We start from the raw sequence: 20,757 nt of genomic DNA on the forward strand, positions 1-20,757 counted from the left end.
TGAATCTTAACATCACCAACAACAGGACCACCAGACATTATGTGCCATTTGGTGTGTTGAAATAGAAATCTCACAGCACCACCTCTGAAGTATCACAAATAATAACAATAGTTAGAATAAGAATAATAAACAACCTGAAGGCAATAGAGTCTTAAGAGCTAACTTTCCACTCAAGGAAAAAATGGAGTGGTGGGGGTGGATAAAGAAAATGTTAAATGACACCACAAGGGAGCAAACAGAGAAATCCAAAAGATAGGTCCTTCTACAAGACAACTGCAACAAGTCAGTGGCATGAAACAAAAAATTGGAAGGCAGGACCTACTCTAGGATTAAGGAGCCCTCAAGAGACCTGCCAAACCATCCAGTGTGTTCTGGTTAGAACAAGCCAGATGTAAAAAGACATTCGATTATGAAGACAATTGGGTAACTGTGGACTTGGTATTATGAGACATCACCAAGGAATTGTCACTATCCTCCATGTAATAATGGTATAGTGGTTTTAAGATATTCTCATTTTTTAGAATTGCATACTGAAGTATATAGTGATATGATACAATGACTAAGATTTGATTTGAAATACTTCAACAAAAGAAAAAATAGAATAGATGAAATAACTGCAGTAGAATCTTATTCATTGTCCAATCTGGATAGTATATGTATGTGTATTCATGGTACTACTCTCTGCATGTTTGAAATGTTCATAATTTTTAAAGGGAAAGTTTTCTGAGACAATGAAAGGGGATTCTGACTCTAAGGAAATGTTCAGAGTAAGTTGGAAAGGAACATTTTTATTCAAGCCTCGTTTAGATTCAGTAACTAGGACAGTTTAAATGGGTGAGAAATGAATCAAACCATTCCCAGCTATTTATACACCATGTAAAAAATTTCCTTATCATAGGAATATGTTTTTATTTTTTTAAATAATCATTAATGCTGGATTAATAATCATTAATATTCTATTTCTTGAGCTGCACAGTGGTTAAGTGGGTGTTCATTTTAAAACTATTTCTTCATCTGTAATTCTTATGCACATTTCTATCTGTACATTATATTCCACAATTTAAAACGTTAAATTTTTGAAAAGTATAACTGAATAGCAGAACTTGACACTTTTTCTCCTAATTCAGGGTAGCCTCACTGACTGGTTAAGGAGACCATTGCAGCCCCGCGAAGGTGCTTTTGCTCACCAGATGGTGGAGTACTGTCATTTCAGAGATAGAAACAGGAGCAAATATGGAAGGAGCTTCTTAAATCTTCCAAAACCTATTTATCTCCCTGCCTGCTCAGGGCGATAAACAGAGGGACACAGGCAGAAAGGAACTATGGCTCTTCCGTTCCTGGAGTGTTGGAGTTTATTCAAAAAGGGGACTGTGGCTATAAGTACATAACTCAGTTTCCCTACTGTTCCCCTGTTTTCTATCCCTACAACTCTGCCTGATGATTTCTGTGTGCTCACCTCATAAAGACAGGCCTTTCTGGAGTGCCCTCTCCTCCCATTGCAAAGGGAGGAAAGCTGCTTCAGAGTGGATAGCCTCGGCGGCGGGGGTCAGTCCAGCTGGCCCCCCGACCCTCCTTTGCAAGGCATTCCTTCCCTGTCACTGTTCCTTGCCATCGCCAACAACAGAACAATCCTTTCTCATGACGGCCTTGGAAGGTCATGAGTGACGGCTAACTTTATCTCAAAAGAGAGATCTTAACCTGGATCTTACTATCTTAGTTTGCCATCAGTTAGCCTTCACTCAGCCTTCACTCATGACATTCCGAGACTGTCAAGAGAAAGTATTGTTCTGTTGTTGATGATGGCAAGAAACAGTGATGGCATTCACAGTCTCATCCCTGCCTGCTGAGCGTCTATCAGGCCACACCATATTGCTTCCAGCAGCTCCAGACACACTACTCTCTGGGACCCCCTGCAACCCTTTGTACAGGCTGTTTCACTCACCTAGTCACCTTTTTAAATGGAATAAAGAGGTACATTGTGCTGATTATGCCTTGACACTGTTCTGAACACTTCACAGATATTACCTCACTTATCCTCACAACCTTATTGTAAGTACTATTATCACCCCACTTAACAGATAGGGAACTTGAGGGTAAGAGGCATGGGTTCAAACCCAGGCAGTCTGGCTCCCTGGTCAGTGCTCTGAGTGACTGCACTATGCTGCCTTTTAAACTTTAGGCTCACTTCCATTTCTTCCACACTGACCTTGGGTGTCAACACCTCTCCCCACCCACCTCTGACATTTTTGAGCTCCCACAGCTCTCAGTTCCCACCTTTGCTTCACACTGTTATGAAACAATCTGATTGCCTCTTTTACTTTTTCATTTTTAAAAACTTTGTATTGAAGTAGCATAACACATAAGAAAAGTACTCATTCTCTCTCTCTTGCCACCATGTGAAGAAGGTCCTTGCTTCCCCTTCACCTTCCGCCATCATTGTAAGTTTCCTGAGGCTTCCCCAGCCATGCAGAACCTTACAGGGCTTTGACACCTGGGTACACGTACCTCATCTAAAGCAGGCACTGACTCCTGCCAGTATCCAACACCAAACTCAAGCTAACCAAAGCCTCATCTTTAGACCCAGGTGAAGTTTATATCTTCCGGGTTACAGAAATTTTATGTAAAGATAATGATCATGCAAGGATTTCAGCCAATTCTTGTCTCAGAATCAGACTCTCCTGCTGATGCACCTGGGGACCCGTAGACCAGGCAGCTGGAGATTTCCAATCCCTGGGTTGGCAAGGCCAGCACCCTTAAATCAGCAAGAAGATGCAGATGACTGGCCTCCTCCCTCATCAACCCTTAAGAATAAGGGATGGAAATCTCTGAAGGGTGAATGAAATAGAAAGGGCACTAGATGGTTACAGGAGGATGAAAAAACTAAACAACTGCTAAAACAAGAACTAGGCAAAGAAACGATGAGATAATAGAAAATCTAAAATAAGGTAGAGAAAACGGCCAGAATCCCAGCCAGGTTGACACATCTGTGACTCTTCTGGAAAAACCCAAATAAGGGAGAAAGGGGGTGGTAACCGGAGGGCCGGGGAGCTGAAATCCCTTCCTCACGAGACCAGCTGGAGCCACATAGTGGGACTCTGTCTCAATAAAAAGAAAAAATAAAAGAAAAGCACTCGAGACATAAATGCACACTCTCGATGAACTGTTACTAAACCACTCGAGTAATCGGCTCTGAAATCAAGACCCAGAACATTCCCAGCACTCTAGAAAGTCTCTTTGGCTGGGTGCAGTGGCTCATGTCTATAATCCCAGCACTTTGGGAGGCCGAGGTGGGCAGATCACCTGAGGTCAGGAGTTTGAGACCAGCCTGGTCAACATGGTGAAACCCCGCCTCTACTAAAAATACAAAAATTAGCTAAGTGTGGTGGTGGATGCCTGTAATCCCAGCTACTTAGGAGGCTGAGGCAGGAGAAACGCTTGAACCTGGGAGATGGAGGTTGCAGTGAGCCCAGATCGCACCTCTGTACTCCACCCTGGGTGACAGAGCAAGACTCTGTCTCTAATCACTCCACATTCTCACCAATATTCGGTATTGTCTTTTTCTTTTCAGTCAATCCAGTGAGCATAATTTCATTTTGTATTTTCTTGACTACCATGAGGTTGAGCACATTTTCCTAAGTTTTTGGCCAGTTGGATATCCTCTTTTCTAAGGTCCCTGTTCAAGTGTCTTGCCTGTTATTCTATTGGGTTATCTGTCTTTTTCTTATTGGTTGGTAAAAGTTCTTTGTATATTCTGCATATGAGCCTTTTATTAAATGGATACATACTTTGCAAATATTTTCTCTAATTCTATGACTTACTTTTTCATTATTTTAATGGTATCTTTTGATGACCAGAAGTTTTAAATTTTAATGCTGTTCAATGGATCACTCCTTTCCTTTATGGTAATTACTTCTTGGCTTTCCTTACCCCAAGATTATAATTCTTTCCTTATCCCAAGATTATAAAGATATTCTGTTATATCGTATTTTAGAAGCCTCATTATTTTGCCTTTTGTTTCTTTTTGAGACAGAGTCCCACTCCTCACCCAGGCTGGAGTGCAGTGGCGTGATCTCTGCTCACTGAAACCTTTGGGTCTTAAGCAATCCCCCTACTTCAGCCTCTGGAGTAGCTGGGACCACAGGCAGGCACCACCATGCCCTGCTAATTTTTGTACTTTTAGTAGAGACAAGGTTTTGCCACGTTAGCCATGCTTAAGCAATCCACCTGCCTTGGCCTCCCAAAGTGCTGGGATTACAGTCATGAGCCACTGTGCCCGGCCTGTTTTGCCTTTTTTTATTTTTTGTTTTTTTTAAGACAGTCTTGCTCTGTTTCCCAGGCTGGAGTGCAGTGGTGAGAACACAGATCACTGCAGCCTCCTGGGCTCAAGGGATCCTCCCAGCTCAGCCTCCCAAGTAGTTGGGACTACAGGCACACACCACCATGTCCAGCTAATTTTTAAGATGCAAGTGGGTTCCAGGCCCACAGTCTGGTAGCAGAGCCTGCATTTCCTAAGGGCAGGGTGCAGGTCTGAGTCACCTGGTACCATTAGTGCCCAGCACTGGGCCTAACATAAAACCATTTGTCATAAATGAGGGAACCAATGGATGAAGGAAGAAAGGAAATAAAATACAATTTCTTACATCAAGAAAATTGGAATTCTTGAATGTTGTGACTTAGGGGAGCCATGGAAGCATCATTTAGTCCCAATGTAATCATATTTGCAACAAATATTTTTTTCCTTGTCTTCATAGCTCTGCCTACCAGATGTTCTCCTCCCCTTCCTATTCTGCTATCCTGGGACATGGCTTTAAGTATGGATTCCTGCCTTTCTGCTGGCCCTGAGAAAGTGGGGATGGCACAGAAGATATCCTGAGAGGGGTTGTTCAGAGTTGGGCAGCTCTCCTTTTCCACCCCCACCCCCCCAGCCAACCTCCAGGCCTTGCAGAGAAAATGTCCATAGAACCCCATTCTAAATCAGTGTATGTATCCCACCTCTCCAGGCCCTAAGCATGCCTCCCATCCCAAAGCTTTTGAGAAACTTTCACCGGACCTTTGTCCTGACCCAGACCCTAGCGTCCCCTCTGCCCTGCCTCCTCTGCACTTGTAGCCCATGTGAGTTGCTCTCTCAGCAGCCTCTTGGCTCTCTCTCCCCACCTCCACTCATGCCTCTCTTGAGCATCTCAGACAGGCCCGAGCCTGACTTCCCCAGCCAGCTATTGTCCTGGCAGCACAGTCGCCACGCCAGAGTCCCCACCCAGTCAGCCAGCCAGCCGGCTGCTCCCTGGCCTCTCCAGCCCCCACTCCCCGCCCCGCCCCAGGGAGGACCAGGCTGGCAGCTGGGAGTCTCCCTGCCTGCTCAGCCTCCCTCCTTCCCTCCCTCTCCCTCCCTGCCTCCCTCCTCCTCCACCCGCCCCTGAGACAGGGACCGTGCAAATCGAGGAGAGGGGGGACGGACAGGCCCGATGGGGTCCAGCTTAGGGCCCCGGACTTCCCAGTGATGCTGTATCCAGGCTGGGTGTCCTCAGCATCGTGGGACCTGGATTTGTGTGCACCGGGGTGGTTCCCAGGCCAGGAGGGTCCCTCCGGCAGGCCCTTGGTGCCCCCGTTTTGCATGAGGACCCCCCTCTGATGCTCTGAGCCACCCTTCTCAACCCGGATCTAAAACCCGGGACACAGCTATCAGGCCAGCCTCTCTCTCCACCCCACCCCCTCTTTCTGGCGTCCATCCCCTCCCCAACACCACCTCTGCTGCTGCCTCTGGCTGTGGACCTGCACCTCTTCCCCATCCCTGCCAGGCCCGGGGAGCGGGGTGAGCCTGGATGAGAGCCCCCCAACCTGGGGCTCTCCCAGGCCATGGCCCCTGTGCTCCCAGGGAGGAGCCCCGGACCCTGAGCATCTGCTGGAGGCTTGGCAGAGGCCCCGCAGGGACCGTGTCTTCTGAGGACAAAAGGCGGCGGGCAGCAGGCAGACGGAGGGGGGGGTGGGGGAGGGGGGACAGGGGGACCAGCAGCCAGGCAGGCAGACGGGTAGCAGGGGCCAGCACTGGCCCCCCTCCCAGCTTGGCAGTGGCATGAAGATGGGGGTGGGAGTGTATAGTGGAGGAAGCACCTGCCGGGACCCCCACCTGCCAGCTAGTTGGGCACCCCAAGGCTGTGTGCTGCCCACCTGGCGTTCCCCAACACCCCCAGCCCTTCCCCGTGCACCCCTCTGGTGCCTGCTTTCCCTGATGCCTGCGATTTAGACTAGCCCGGCTGTATCCACGGCAACAGAAGCGGGAGTGTCACTGACCGCCAGATCACTGAGGGTCCCACAATGTGGCCGGGGCTCTGATTTATCCTGGGTGAGACAGCTTGAGCCCCCATCGTGGATTCCAAGATATCCCTGCTGAGAGAGCCCAGGTAAGCAGTCGGCATCCCTCCACCAAGGATGGGGGGGCTGGGACTTCTGTTCTGTCTCCCCACACATATTTCAGAGTCTCCATCACTGCCATGCTCTCTGTCTCTCTGATTCTGTTAGTCTCTTTCTGCTCCATCACAGGGGCTCCTTGGCACCCAAGCCTAGAGACTCCTCATCTTCCCCATCTTCCCCAATCCCAAATGTCCCATGAGAAAGGGAACCACCACCTGTTTCCCCTCACAGGGTCTGTTTTTATCATCATGGTCACGTTTGGGCATGAGGCTGTGTTAATCTTTCCTTGTGTGCTGGCTGTGGAAGGGATGCCTGGGAGCCCGGCCGTATTCCCTTCACAATGCCTGCACCCTGGGCAGGCTCAGCCTCTTGCGGCTGCTCCTCTCCCTCTCCCTCTCCCTCCTCCTCCACTCTCCTCCAGGATCCTTGGCCTGCTGGCAGGGTGTGTGTGTGTGTGTGTGTGTGTGTGTGTGTGTGTGCATGCACCTGGGTAGCAAGCAGGTGGGTAGACATGACAGAGAAGCTGCTCCCAGACCAGACCACCCCCCACTCCTTCTTTCCTCCTTTCCTTCCTTCCTTCCACCACCACCTCCCACCACCCCATCTCTCCCTACAGGTAGCAGACTTTTGCTCACTCACCACTGAAGATGTTGCCGATTCCAGCTAGGGGGAGGAAGCCACTGTAGGGCTGAAGGAAGGTGAGGTGGTTGGGATGAGCACTTCTAGGCCCTAGGCTGCCTGATGGTTCTGTGGGGGCAAAGACCAAGCCCCATGACAACCTGCAGGGGCCAGGAACAACATGGTTGTCCCCATAGTGTGGGCCCCAGCCTCCACCACAAGGCTCTCTGTCTCTGTTTCAGATGCCCATGTTGTGTCTGGGACCCCCTGGATCTTGTGGCCTTGTGCCCAGTAGCCAGAGGTCTGTGTATCTGGAAGGGCAGGAAAGTCTGGTACATGGAGAACATGGATCCTCCCAGGGACACTTCCCCCTACTACTAGATCTGCAACTTTAGTGGAAGCATGCCACTTACTGAACCTCAGTTTTCCCATCTGTCAAAGAGGCCAGCAACCCTGCCCTGATGGGTATGTGTAGGGACTGAATGAGTTGGTGCATGTAAGTAAGGGATGCGCATCGAAGTGGCACTGAAGCAATGTCAGCAAAGCTCATGGTCAACATTGTTGCTGATTATTCATGATTAATAGCACTATTGATTACTTGGAGGAGGGACTGATCCTTCTTCTCCAGGGTCTCAGTAGAGATCTGGGGAGGGCAGCAAGTGGACAAATAGAGGGGAGTGGAAGGGAGGCAGGAAAAGCCCTGTGTTGACACTTCTCATTTGTAGAGAATGATAAGTGGTTATGGGCAGAACCTCCCTCCCCCACCCCACTCCAGGCTTCTTTCCCTGCACTTGCCCCTGTTTGTTCACACACACACACACACACACACACACACATAGAGGCTTGAGCCCCCATGTGCCAGCAGAGGCCTGGCTTGCAGCCTGCAGCCTTCCTGGCCCTGGTGATGTATGCATTTCCCTGTTGAGGGGAGACTTGGCAAGAGTTTAGCCTGTGGTCGGTGGTTGGCAGGGCCTGGAGATGAGGCTGAAGCTCCTGAGATCACGGGGCTTTGGGTAGGGCTGGGGTGTGGCCCATGCAGCAGCCAGACCCGTAAGGGACGCGTCCCGGGGAGCTGCTCACTTAGAGCCTGGGGTGGTGGAAGACTGGGATCTGCTGGCTGATTTTGAGGTGTGGAGATATGATGGGACACAGACTATGGGGTCAGTGGCCAAAGGAAAAGGAGGAGGGGGAAAGACTGAGGCCCAGAAGACCATCTCTGTGGAGGCAGAGGGGAGCTTTGAGTTATGAAGTAGACTTCTGAAGAAGCATTTGGTGTGGGAGAGGACCTGGTCTGTGGTCCAGATGCCTCTGGGCCTGAATGTGGCTGTATATATGCTACTGAAAATGTGTGGCTGAGTGTGTAGTCTGTATGTGTGTCTGTTCATGGGCACCGTAGCTGTGTATGAACCTGTGTGTGTGAGCAGGCCATGCGATGGCATGCGTGTGAGTGTGTGGCATGCATGTGTGTGTGTGTACTGTGGGGTGGGCATGACTTTGCATGTCTGTCTGGGTGGGCAAATGGGCATGTTTGATTTTGAGCCTGAATGTGGGTGTGTTTTCTCTGAGCCAATGGGCCTGTTGAATGTCTGGTTGTATATGTGTGTGGCATCAGTTTTTCTTTGAGTGTACTTGTCTGGTTATATGTGTATGGGTGTGTGGGCTTCAGAATGCCTGGGTATGCATATCCAATTAGATGAATGCCTAGTTGCATCTGATTGTGCATATTTGTATGTGCTCACATGTGCATCTGACTGTGCATATTGGTGTGTGATCATGAGTGTAGGTGCATCTAAAGGGTGTGTTTGTGAGTGTAAGGACATGTGTCCATGCATGTATGAGAGGATGTGTATGTGTGTGTATATATGAGTGTGTCTGTCCTGCATTTGTGTGAGTAGGCTTGGGCCTTTCTGTGAATATCTATATGTGGCTTCTCCAGCATTTTAAATTATATAGATGTCCATGTGTGCATGTTCCAGTGCATATCACCTGTAGACAAAGCTTTATGTTCACATCCGATTAGGGAAATGTTAGTGTAGGTGGGCACACTAGTATAAGGAGAACTAATTGTGTGGATAAAGGAGAGTGTGAATGAAAATCTATTTCATGGGTATGCCTACATGTGCACATTTGATTATGTGTGTGAGTATGGCTGTGTGGAGGTGTATGCCTATCTGCACACAAACACACACACGCAAAGGCTGTGTGCATAGGTTAATTGATGCACTGTCTATATGTTTAATTGTGTTTGTGTGTACACTGTTATGTGTGAGTACATGTCTGATTGTGGCATGCATGAGTAGCTACTTGGGTGTGCATGTTTCATTATGTGTTTTGCCTGAATTTCTGAGTGTGTGAGTGTGCATGTGTATTGAATATCCTGTGAGTGACTGTGAGTGTATATGTGGGTGTATATGCTAGTATGTGTGAATATTTGGCTGTGTGTGTTTCATTGAACATGTCTGTATGTGCTTGCCTGTTCATACACATCTGTGTGTGTGTGTGTGTGTGTGTGAATATGCCTGTGTGTATACCTGTCTGAATGTACAGGCATAAACACATACAATGTTTGAACGTGCCAGTTTGTACAGTTCTAATTATTTGCATATATGTGTTTATGTTTATACATCTGTGTTCTGGAACAATGTAAGGAAATGTGCATGCATGCCACTCTAAGCCTATGTGTGTTAAAGTGTGAGTGTGTGTGTGTGAGAGGATGTGTGTGTCTGTGATGAGTGTGGATTAGTATTTTTTGTGTGAATGTACAGTTGTGTCTATGTGAGTGTACTTCCATATGTGTATGCATGTGAATACACCTTTGTGTCCAAGTCCATCTGTGAGAATGTAGGCGTAAATGATTCCTCTTTATTGTGTAGCTTCTCATATGGGTGTATGAACATGTAGGAATGTACATGGTGTACCTATCTGGCTGTGCTAGTGTGAGCATGTTTTGTGAATACATTTTTCTTTCCATGTCTGAGTGTATGCATATGGGAATGAATTAATGAACAAGTCTATGTGCATATGAACATGCCCAGTTGTGTGTACAAGTCTGTGTTAGGAATGTCTGCATATCTTTCCATAATGTTATTTACAAGCATGTGCATATCTAGGTGTTTATGTGTGTGAGTACACACACACAGGTGTGTGAGTGTGTAAATATGTGTGGTCATGTCTGAGGGGTGTGTGCACACATTGGGGAGCTTGCCTCTCTGTGTCCATGTGTTTTCATCATCTCCTTGGGTGTGATACAAAGTCTGCCGGTGGACATGTGAAAGTATGCCTGTGTGTACCCCTGTGTTTGTGAGTGAATGTATGTCATTCGTGGGCATTATGTCATGTGAATGTATGTCATGCATGCATGCCTATATTTAAGAGTAAATGGATGTACACATGTGACTAAGTGCAGTGTGAGTGTGTCCATGTGTACAAATGAGTGTATTTGTGCATGTGCCTGTCAGTTGGTGTGACAGAGAGATACTTGGCCTCAGGCCTGTGCAGATTGGGCCTTATTGGTGAGGGGATGAAAAGGGAGGATACTTACAAGTCTGTGTATCTCAGTGTATATTTGTGTATGACTGAGAGTCAGTGGTACCCTGCGAGACCATGTCTGTCTGTAAGTGTGTAGACATCCTGCAGATTGGCAAGCTATGACACCTGAACAGCCTGTGACCCCCATTCTGGGGCTTCTCTGGCCTTGACCATGTGATGGGCTTTTGTTGGGGGGGGTCTCAGGATAATTCCTGTCATTTTTCACACTCAAGAAGTGGGAATCAACTGTGGCTGATGCCCTACTGGGGAAAAGAGGCCTGTTTAGAAAAAGATTCCTTGAAACACAAAGACCTCCCTTCTCATCCCCCCGACCATCAAAGGCCCAGAGTAGAGTGGCATTGTATGGTATCTAGGGTTGGTAAATAGTTTTCACTGAGAGGACCCAAATTATGCCATCCAGGCAGAAATCTAGATGTTAATGTGTATATATAAAACTGAAAGTGCCAGGTGTGGTGACTCGCGCCTGTAATCCCAGCACTTTGGGAGGCCGAGGCAGGCGGATCACCTGAGGTCAGGAGTTTGAGACCAGCCTGGATACCGTGGTGAAACCCCATCTCCACTAAAAATACAAAAATTAGCTGGGTGTGGCGGTACACGCCTGTATCCCAGGTACTTGAGAGGCTGAGGCAGGAGAATCGCTTGAACCCAGGAGGTGGAGGTTTCAGTGAGCTGAGATTGTGCCATTGCACTGCAGCCTGGGCAGCACAGTGAAAATTCCATCTCAAAAAAAAAGTGAAAATATATCTTAGTAGAGTGTGTGTGTTTGGGGGGGTGGTATATCTGGTCAGAGAGAAAGGATGTGGTCTGTATATGAGTAAAAGAGAGCATGGGCCAGGTGCAGTGGCTCATGACTGTAATCCCAGCCCTTTGGGAGGCCAGTGCAGGTGGATCGCCCAAGGTCAGGAGTTCAAAACCAGCCTGACCAATATGGTGAAACCCCATTCTACTAAAAATTAGTTGGGCGTGGTAGTGCATGCCTGTAGTCCCAGCTACTCAGGAGGCTGAGACAGGAAAATTGCTTGAACCCAGGAGGAGGTTGTAGTGAGCAGAGATCACCCCACTGCACTCCAGCCTGGGTGACAGAACAAGAATCCATCTCAAAAAAAAAAAAAAAGTAGAGAGAGAGAGAGCATGGGTGTATGGGTGTTTCTGGGTAGGATGTGCATGTGAGGCATTTGGGTGTGTTTGGGAGTGGGTGGTGAGTGTGGTTGCATGTAAAGTGGCCTGTGTGAGTGGAGGAAGATATAAGTGAGAGTTGGGTTGGGGATATATGTGAGGATGTGTATATTTGAGGGGTGTGTGAGTATGGGTTTACCTGGATGGTGACATAGGGTGAGGGGTATCTGGGTGGTTTATGTGTTTGCTGATGTGGCTGTATCTGTATTGTGTAAAAGAGTGTGGGTGTTTTCTGGGTGGAGCATATATATGAGGGAGTATGGGTGCATTGGGGTCAGGGAGACCTAAGCGTGATTGTATCTGGATGATGTATCAATAAGTGAGAGCACAAGTGTATCAAGGCAATGAAAGTGTGTGATAGGGTGTATAGTGATGGTGTGCATGAGAAAGAGAATTTGGGCAAGTCTGGGTGAGGGTGGGGCGTATGTAATTGGGGGTGTCTATGGAGTGTGTGTATGGGTGGTGTGTGTGAGACAGTATGGATGTATCTGCATTGTGTGTGTAGAGTGTGAGTAGATCTGACTGCTGGTGATTAAGAGAGATTTGGGGGTCTAGATTGTGTTTGTGTATAAGAGAGTGGGAGTGTTTCTGAGTGTGGTAGGGGTGTGAGCGTGAATGTCTCTGGTGGGAAGAGCATGTATGTTTATCTGGATGGGGTGTGAGAATTTGGGTTTAACTGGATTGGAAGTGAGTGTGGAGGTAGTGGGGGAGTGTATCAGAATATAGGTGCATGTGAGGTGTGGGTGTATCGGGCTGGTGTGTGAAGAGAAAGTGTGTAGGTACATTTGGGCTGTAAGACAGTGTGTGGATGCGTTGGGGGTGGAGTGGGTTTTAATGTGGGTGTATCCGGATGGTGGGTGAGTGAGCACGAGCATATTTGGGGGATGGAGTGTGTAGAAAGGTATGTCTGGATGGTGTGTGGTGAGAGCTTTGGCTGTATCTGGGTGGAGAGTGTGGGCGTATATATACTTGGGTGTGGGTGTCAATGTGTATAACTGGATGGGGTGTGTGAAAGAGAGTTAGGGGTACAGCTGAGTGGGAAGTGTGGATGGAGTGTGGGCACCTGTGGGTGGTGTGGAGGAGATGAGAGCATGGGTAGATCTGAAGAGTGGGACGTGTGCAGAGGTGCACCTGGATGGCATGTGTGAGAGTTGGATATGTCCAGGTGGGATGTGTGTGTGGATATAGTTGTACCTGGGTGGTGAGTGTGCCTTTGAGTGGATCTCCATGGTCTATATGGGATGAATATGGATGATGATGTATGAGAGGGTGGATGTGTCTGGGTGGGGCTTTGAGAGTGGGAATTTATTTGAAGAGAGAGAGAGAGAGAGAGTGTGTGTGTGTGTGTGTGTGTGTGTGTGTATGTATGAGAGTGATGTGTGTGTCTGTGTGTGGATGTATTTGGCTTGGGAATTTATGTGAGTACTTGGGTACGGTGTGGGTAAGTGTAGTGCCTTTGGAAGGTGTGTGTGTCATTGTGGGTGTGTCTTAATACTGTGTGTGTGAGAGAGAGACTGCAGATGCGCCTGGTTCAGTTATGAGGGCTCTGAGTTGGAGTGGGGTACAAGTTTGAGTGTATCTGTGTGATGTCTGTGAGTTTGGGTGTACTGAATTGGGAGTTTGTGTAAGTGTGGAGGGCGTGTGCGTGTTAGTGCATTTGAGATGTGTGTATATGAGGATGGATGTATTTAGATGGAATTTGTGTGAGAGGGTGTGGGTGTATCAGTGTTGGGTATATGTTTGAAAGTAGATGTGTTCAAGGAGAATGTGGGCACATCTGAGTTGGAGCATGTGAGAGTGTGGGGTGTATCTAAGACCACAGAGACCTGCAGGATGTGAGCAGGTCTCAGTCTATCTCTGAATGTCTACATGGCTGTGAATCAGATGTGTATATCTAAATAGGATGTGTCATCTCTGGGTGGTGTGAGAGTGTGTTGGAGTGTGTGTGAGTGTGAGTGAATCTGGGGAATGTGCATGTGGCCACATGTGTATGTGGCCAGCATGTGAGTGAGGATAGCATGTGTGAGTATTTGGATGAGGAATATGTCTGAGAATGTGGGTGTATCTGTGTGTGTGTCTAGGTAGTATATCTGGCAGTTTTGTGTGTTTTCAATAGTGTGGGTGTGTCTGGGTAGGGTGTGTGATTGTGGGGATGTGTATGAATGTGTATGTACTTCCCAGGGCATATGTATCTCTGCTGAAATGTCTGTAAATGTGAACATGTCCATATTTATCTATGTATGTGACTAGGTGCATGTGGCCATTTGTACCTGAGTGTATCAGCTGGATTGAGTGTACACGTGCTTGTGCTAGAGCGGTGTGTATCTGTACTTATGCAGGAGTGTATTTCTACATGTAAATTGGATCTGCAAGGTCTCAGGAGGCAGCCTTTGTGTTCTAATCTTAGTTCTGCCATGTATTAGCTGTATGGCTTTGGGCAAGTCACCTAAGTTCAACAAAGCCCCAGGTCGTTGCCGGGCATGGGGGCTCATGCCTGTAATCCCAGCACTTTGGGAGGCTGAGGCGGGCAGATCACCTGAGGTTGGGAGTTCGAGACCAGCCTGACCAACATGGAGAAACCCCATCTCTACTAAAACTACAAAATTAGCCGGGCATGGTGGCACGTGCCTGTAATCCCAGCTACTTGGGAGGCTGAGGAAGGAGAATCACTTGAACCTGGGAATGGAGGTTGCAGTGAGTTGAGGTCGTGCGATTGCACTCCAGCCTGGGCAACAAGAGCGAAACTCTGTCTCAAAAACAAAAATGCCCTAGTGTCTTATCTGTAAAAGTGCGAGTACTGTTACCTATCTCATAGGATGAGGATTGGGTGAGTTATATGAAAGGCACTTAGAGGCCAGACACGGTGGCTCACACCTGTAATCCCAGCACTTCAGGAGGCCTAGGAAGGCGGATCACCTGAGGTCAGGAGTTTGAGACCAGCATGACCAACATGGTGAAATCTTGTCTCTACTAAAAATACAAAAATTAGCCAGGCATGGTGGCACACACTTGTAATCCCAGCTACTTGGGAGGCTGAGGCAGGAGACTCTCTTGAACCCAGGAGGTGGAGGTTGCAGTGAGCCAAGATTATGCCATTGCACTCCAGCCTAGGTGACAAGAGCAAAACTCCATCGAGAGAGAGAGAGAAGAAGAAAGAAAGAAAGAAAAGAAGGAAAGGAAAGGAAAGGAGAGGAGAGGGGAGGGGAGGGGAGGGGAGGGGAGGGGAGGGGAGGGGAGGGGAGGGGAGGGGAGGGGAGGGGAGGGGAGGGGAGGGGAGGGGAGGAAAGGACTTAGAACAGTGCCTGGCATGTAATGAGTCCCCTGCTCCATACAAACCATTATGTATTACCATAATTATTAGCCATGCCAGTGTGTAACAATATGTGTCCATCTGTAAGTATGAATGGGGTTTCTATGTGCATGTTTGCCCCATTATCTGTGTCTATATGTATGTGTGAGAGAATGAGCATATCATTTGTGTATCTGAGTGTGTTTGTACACGAAAGTGAGTTTGTACTTCTGTGTATAGCATGTGTCCTGGGCGTGAATGGAGGGGGTTGGCCCCGTGTGTATATTTCCCACTGCACACACATCTGGGTGTATGAGTGCACATGCCTGTATCTGTGGTAGTGTAGTGTCTTTGAGTGTGGGTGTGACCTGCATTGCTGGTGTGTCTGCACATGTAAGCATGCTTCTATCTGTGTGCATGCCAGTGTGTTTTTATCTGCCCATGTAAACAGGTTTCTAAAGGTCAGTATGTATATGTATGTATGTTGGGAGTGCCTATAAATGTCAGAAAGTTGGTATCCAGGTTTACATGTGATGATCCAGGTGCGTGTGTGTGTGTACATGTGTGTAAAGTGCTAGTGTCTATATGGCCGTGTATCAGGATATGTGTATCTGGGATGTGTGGGTATATCTGTAGGTGTGAATGGGTGTGTGCATCTGAGGGTCTCTCTGTATTCATAAACCTCAGTGGCTATGTGGGTGTGTATTTGTGAGTCTGCATTGCTCTACATGCCTGCTTGCCTTTGTGTGTGTGTAGCAGTGAGGCTGAGCCATGTGCTTGTATGTGTGAGTATGTCTGTATATGGATGTGTTCCAGGGCAGATTTGTGAGAGTAACTTTGTGTAACAATATAGTGGGTTTTAATCTCTTAGTGTAAAAGCCAGTGGGGTGGGACATGGGAGGGCCTGGATTTATAGGATGTGAGCAGGACTTGACCTATGTCTTCTTATGTTTGTGCATGTAAGACTGTATCTGTGTGTAGGATCATGTAATTTGGTTCGTATGTATGTATGTCTATAAGTGCCTATGTGAATGGTGAATGCATCTCTGTCTAGGCCTGTATTTCTTTTTTTTTTTTTTTTGTAGAAGAAAAACTATTAAGAAGTCTTTGAATTTAAAAACTAAAACTCTCAATACAATTTTTTTCTTTGGGAGACTGGGTTTCGCTCTGCCGCCCAAGCTGGAGTGCAGTGGCACGATCTTAACTCACTGCAACGTCCGCCTCCACGCCTGGCTAATTTTTGTTAAACACAATTTTTTAAACTCTTAAATCAGCTCAACCAATATATAATCAGTAATTCAGCTGCGTAAGATTAAAGGCCCATTACTTTATTTAAAATAAAATATGGTTTAGGACAGGTGTAGTGACTCACACCTGTAATCTTAGCATTTTGAGAGGTCAAAGTGGGCGGATTGCTTGAACCCAGGAGTTTGAGACTAGCCTGGGCGACATGGAGAAACCCCATCTCTACAAAAAATAGAAAAATTAGCCAGGTGTGATGGGTGCACTTATAGTCCCAGCTATTTGGGAGGCTGAGGTGGGAGAATCACTTGAGCCCAGGCGTTTGAGGCTGCGGTGAGCCATGATCACAACACTATACTCCAGTCTGGGTGACAAAGTGAGACCATGCCTCCAAAAACAAAAACAAAAAAACCCAGAACCTATCACTACAAAAAATAGAAAAATTAGCCAGGCACGGTGGCAGATGCCTGTAGTCCCAACTACTTGGGAGGCTGAAGTGGGAGGATCCCTTGAGCCTGGGAGCTCAAGGCTGCAGTGAACCAAGATCTTGCCACTGTACTCCAGCCTGGGTAACAGAGCAAGTCCCTCTCAGAAAAAAAAAAAAAAAGTATATATATATACACGTCCAAAAATATTTTTTTTAATTAAAAAAATGATGGCCTGGCATGGTGGCTCACACCTGTAATTCCAGCACTTTGGGAGGCCGAGGCAGGCAAATCACCTGAGGTCAGGAGTTCGTGACCAGCCTGGCCAACATGGCGAAATCTTGTTTCTATTAAAAATACAAAAAATTAGCTGGGTAAGATGGCGGGTGCCTGTAATCCCAGCTATTTGGGAGGCTGAGGGAGGAGAATCACTTGAACCCAGGAGGCAGAAGTTGCAGTGAGCCAAGATTGCTCCACTGCCCTCCAGCCTGGGCGACACAGCAAGACTCCGTCTCAAAAAAAAAAAAAAAAGAAAGAAAGAAAAGAAAAAAGAAATATGAAGATTCTGGAAATATCAACTGACACCTGGCCCGCATAGTCATCGCTCTTTTCTCTCTTTCTCCCTCCAGCAATTTTGTAAAATGAAACATTTTATCGGCCGGGCGCGGTGGCTCAAGCCTGTAATCCCAGCATTTTGGGAGGCCGAGGTGGGTGGATCACGAGGTCGGCAGATAGAGACCATCCTGGTAAACATGGTGAAACCCCGTCTCTACTAAAAATTACAAAAAAAATTAGCTGGGCACGGTGGCGTCTGCCTGTAATCCCAGCTACTCAGGAGGCTGAGGCAGGAGAATTGCCTGAACCCAGGAGGCGGAGGTTGCGGTGAATCGCGCCATTGCATTCCAGCCTGGGTAACAAGAGCGAAACTCCGTCTCAAAAAAAAAAAAAAAGAAACATTTTATCATCCCGTGTGTAGGTTCATCCAGAGATTTTCAAACCACACCCATAGAGCTGCTCATGATCCCTGACAGAGGCATTAAGGATAATGAAGCCTAGAGAAGTCCCCTGTGTGTGTGGAGGAAAGCTTGAACCCAGGAGGTGGAGGTTGCAGTAAGCCGAGGTCGCACCATTGCACTCCAGCGTGGGCAACAGGAACGAGACTCCGTCTCAACAAAAAAAAAAAAAAAAAAAAAAAAAAGAAAAGAAAAGAAAAAAGAAATATGAAGATTCTGGAAACATCAACTGACACCTGGCCCACATAGTCATCGCTCTTTTCTCTCTTTCTCCCTCCAGCAATTTTGTAAAATGAAACATTTTATCATCCTGTGTGTAGGTTCATCCAGAAATTTTCAAACCACACCCATAGAGCTGCTCATGATCCCTGACAGAGGCATTAAGGACAATGAGGCCTAGAGAAGTCCCCTGTGTGTGTGGAGGGAAGCTTGAACCCAGGAGGTGGAGGTTGCAGTAAGCCGAGGTCGCACCATTGCACTCCAGCGTGGGCAACAAGAACGAGACTCCATCTTAAAAAAAAAAAAAAAAAAAAAAAAAAGACAACAGAAACCACAGTGGGAAGGGGATTAACTATTTTTTTTTTGAGACAGAGTTTTGCTCTCATCACCCCGGATGGAGTGCAATGGTGTGATCTTGGCTCACCGCAACCTCTACCTCCCAGGTTCAAGCGATTCTCCTGCCTCAGCCTCTAGAGTAGCTGGGATTACAGGCATGTAACACCATGCCCAGCTAATTTTGTATTTTTAGTAGCGATGGGGTTTCTCCATGTTGGTCAGGCTGGTCTTGAACTCCTGACCTCAGGTGATCTGCCCGCCTCAGCCTCCCAAAGTGCTGAGATTACAGGCATGAGCCACTGCACCCGGCTGGAAAGGGGATTAATTACTAACAAAAAGTTAGAATTTTTTGCTGGGGTGCCCCTACAGCCCTTCACCCCTGCCCCATGCCCCCCACCCCTCTTTGGCTGTGCATAACTGATGTACAAAATGGTATATGGTTAACCCCAAAAAGGGAGCAAAAATGTCACCATCCTCCTCTGGAAGTGTCTATACAGTCTGAGACTATAGGTCTGTATTTCTATAGAAAGGCAGTTACATAGTTACATCTGTCTATTGTATATGTGTATATCTTTGAGCAATTTGCTGGCGTGTGGGTATCTACATGCATGCCTAGCTGTTTCTGTGCAATTGAGGACGGATGTATGTGTCTGTATATGAGTGTCTCATTGTGCTTATTGGGTGGTCTGAATGTGAGTGCAAATTCGAATTTCCATGTACACATGTCCCCATATCTGTCTGTATGTGCTAGTGTTTCTATGTAATGTGACTAGATGTAAATGTGTTAGGGCATTCACAACCTGGCACACAGAGAAAGTGAAATATTTTATGGCACACTGGAGTAAACTGAAGATGGTTTAGGGGTACTAGAGTTGGGTGAAAAGGAATTTCTTACATTTTCTTCATATTATACAATTATGGGAAGAAAAATTAAAATGCACAGTTTTAAGGGAGTTATTAAATATTTAATTTGTATACAACTTTCAAATGAAATCTTTTCAGTTTTTTTATGACACACTTGAGCTCACTTCTAGAAACATGTCTTAGTCTGTTTTGTGCTTCTCTAACAGAATACTTGAGACTGGGTAATTTTTAACAAGCAGAGATTTCTTTCTTACAGTTCTGGAGGCTAGGAAGTCCAAGGTTGAAGGGCATGCATCTAGCAAGGGCCTCCTTCCTGCGTCATCCCAGTGGAGGGCAGAAGGGCAAGATAACATGCTTTCGCATGAGAGAAAAAAAGAGAGAGAGAGAGAAGGGAACTGAAGTCATCTGTTTATCAGGAACCCTTCCTACGATAGTAACCCACTCCCACAAAAACAGGATTAATCCGTTTATAAGTGCAGAGCTCTCATTACCTCATCACCTCTTAAAGGTCTCACTTCTCAACACTGCTGCATTGGGGGTTAGGTTTCCAACACGCGAACTTTGGGGGACACATTCAAGCCATAGCATTCTTCCTTGACTCCCAAAATCCGTGTCTTTCTCACGTCTCAAAGTCAAGGCTTTGGGGCTGTTTCATTCCAATAGCCCCAACGCCTTGACTCATTCCAGCACCAACTCAAAAATCCAAAGTCCAGAGTCCCATCTGAATCAGACAGGAGAGACTCCAGGTGCAATTCATCCTGAGGCAAATTTCTCTCCAGATGTGAGCTTATGAAATTAGCAAATTACATCCTTCCAAAATACAATGGTGGGACAGGCATAGGATAGACATTCCCATTCCAAAAGGGAGAAGTAGGCAAGAAGAAAGCGGTAACTGGTCCCAAGTAAGTTCAAAACCCAACAGGGAAAACAAAATTGTCTTTTTTTATTTTTTAAGTTAAGCTCTCGCTCTCTGTCACCCAGGCTTGAGTGCAGTGACATGATCACAGCCCCACAGCTCACTGCAGCCTCAACCTCCTGGGCTCAAGCTATCCTCTCACCTCAGCCCCCAAGTTTTTGTAGAGATGAGATTTCACCATATTGCCCAGTCTGGTCTCGAACTCCTGGGCTTAAGCGATCCACCCACCTCAGCCTCTCAAAGTGCTGGGATTGCCATGCCCAGCCAACCTTAAGTCTTAAAGCTGGAAAATGATCTCCTTTGACTCTGTGTCCTGCATACTGGGCACACTAGTGCTGGGCTGGGCCCCCAGGGCCTTGAGCAGCCCTGCCCCTATGGCTTTGCTAGGCTCAGTCCACCCAGCAGCTCTTATGGGTTGAAGTCTCATACCTCCAGCCTTCCGAGGCTGGAGTTGCATATTTGTGGTCCTATATTTCTGTGGTCTTGGGACTGCCCCACTCCCACGGTTTCACTAAGTGTTGCTTTAGTGGGAGCCCTCTGCAGTGGCTCCATCCCTATGACAAGTCTCTGCCTGGTTCTTTGAAATCTAGACAAAGGAAGCCATGGTTCCACAACTCTTGCATTCTGTGAGCCTGCAGAATTAGCACCATGTGGACACCACCAAGGTTTACAGGTTTTACCTTCTGGAGCAGCAAGTTGAGG

At 47.2% G+C, this 20,757-nt stretch overlaps 1 protein-coding gene across 2 annotated transcripts in view; it reads left to right on the plus strand.

Annotated features, from left to right (window-relative positions):
* The first annotated feature begins 5,704 nt into the window (after positions 1-5,704).
* The window catches only part of GPR173 (G protein-coupled receptor 173), a 30,457-nt gene continuing 15,404 nt past the window's right edge, over positions 5,705-20,757 (plus strand). Inside the window, exons 1-2 of one of the 2 annotated variants that reach the window (XM_035288258.3) lie at positions 5,705-6,398; positions 7,025-7,106. The gene's annotated coding sequence lies outside the window, so the exon portion shown is untranslated. The remainder of the gene's footprint in view (positions 6,399-7,024; positions 7,107-20,757) is intronic. The other variant, XM_002762900.6, reaches the window with a different exon arrangement.

The sequence above is a fragment of the Callithrix jacchus genome, chromosome X (genome assembly GCF_049354715.1).
Source record: "Callithrix jacchus isolate 240 chromosome X, calJac240_pri, whole genome shotgun sequence".
In the NCBI taxonomy this organism is placed as follows: domain Eukaryota; kingdom Metazoa; phylum Chordata; class Mammalia; order Primates; family Cebidae; genus Callithrix; species Callithrix jacchus.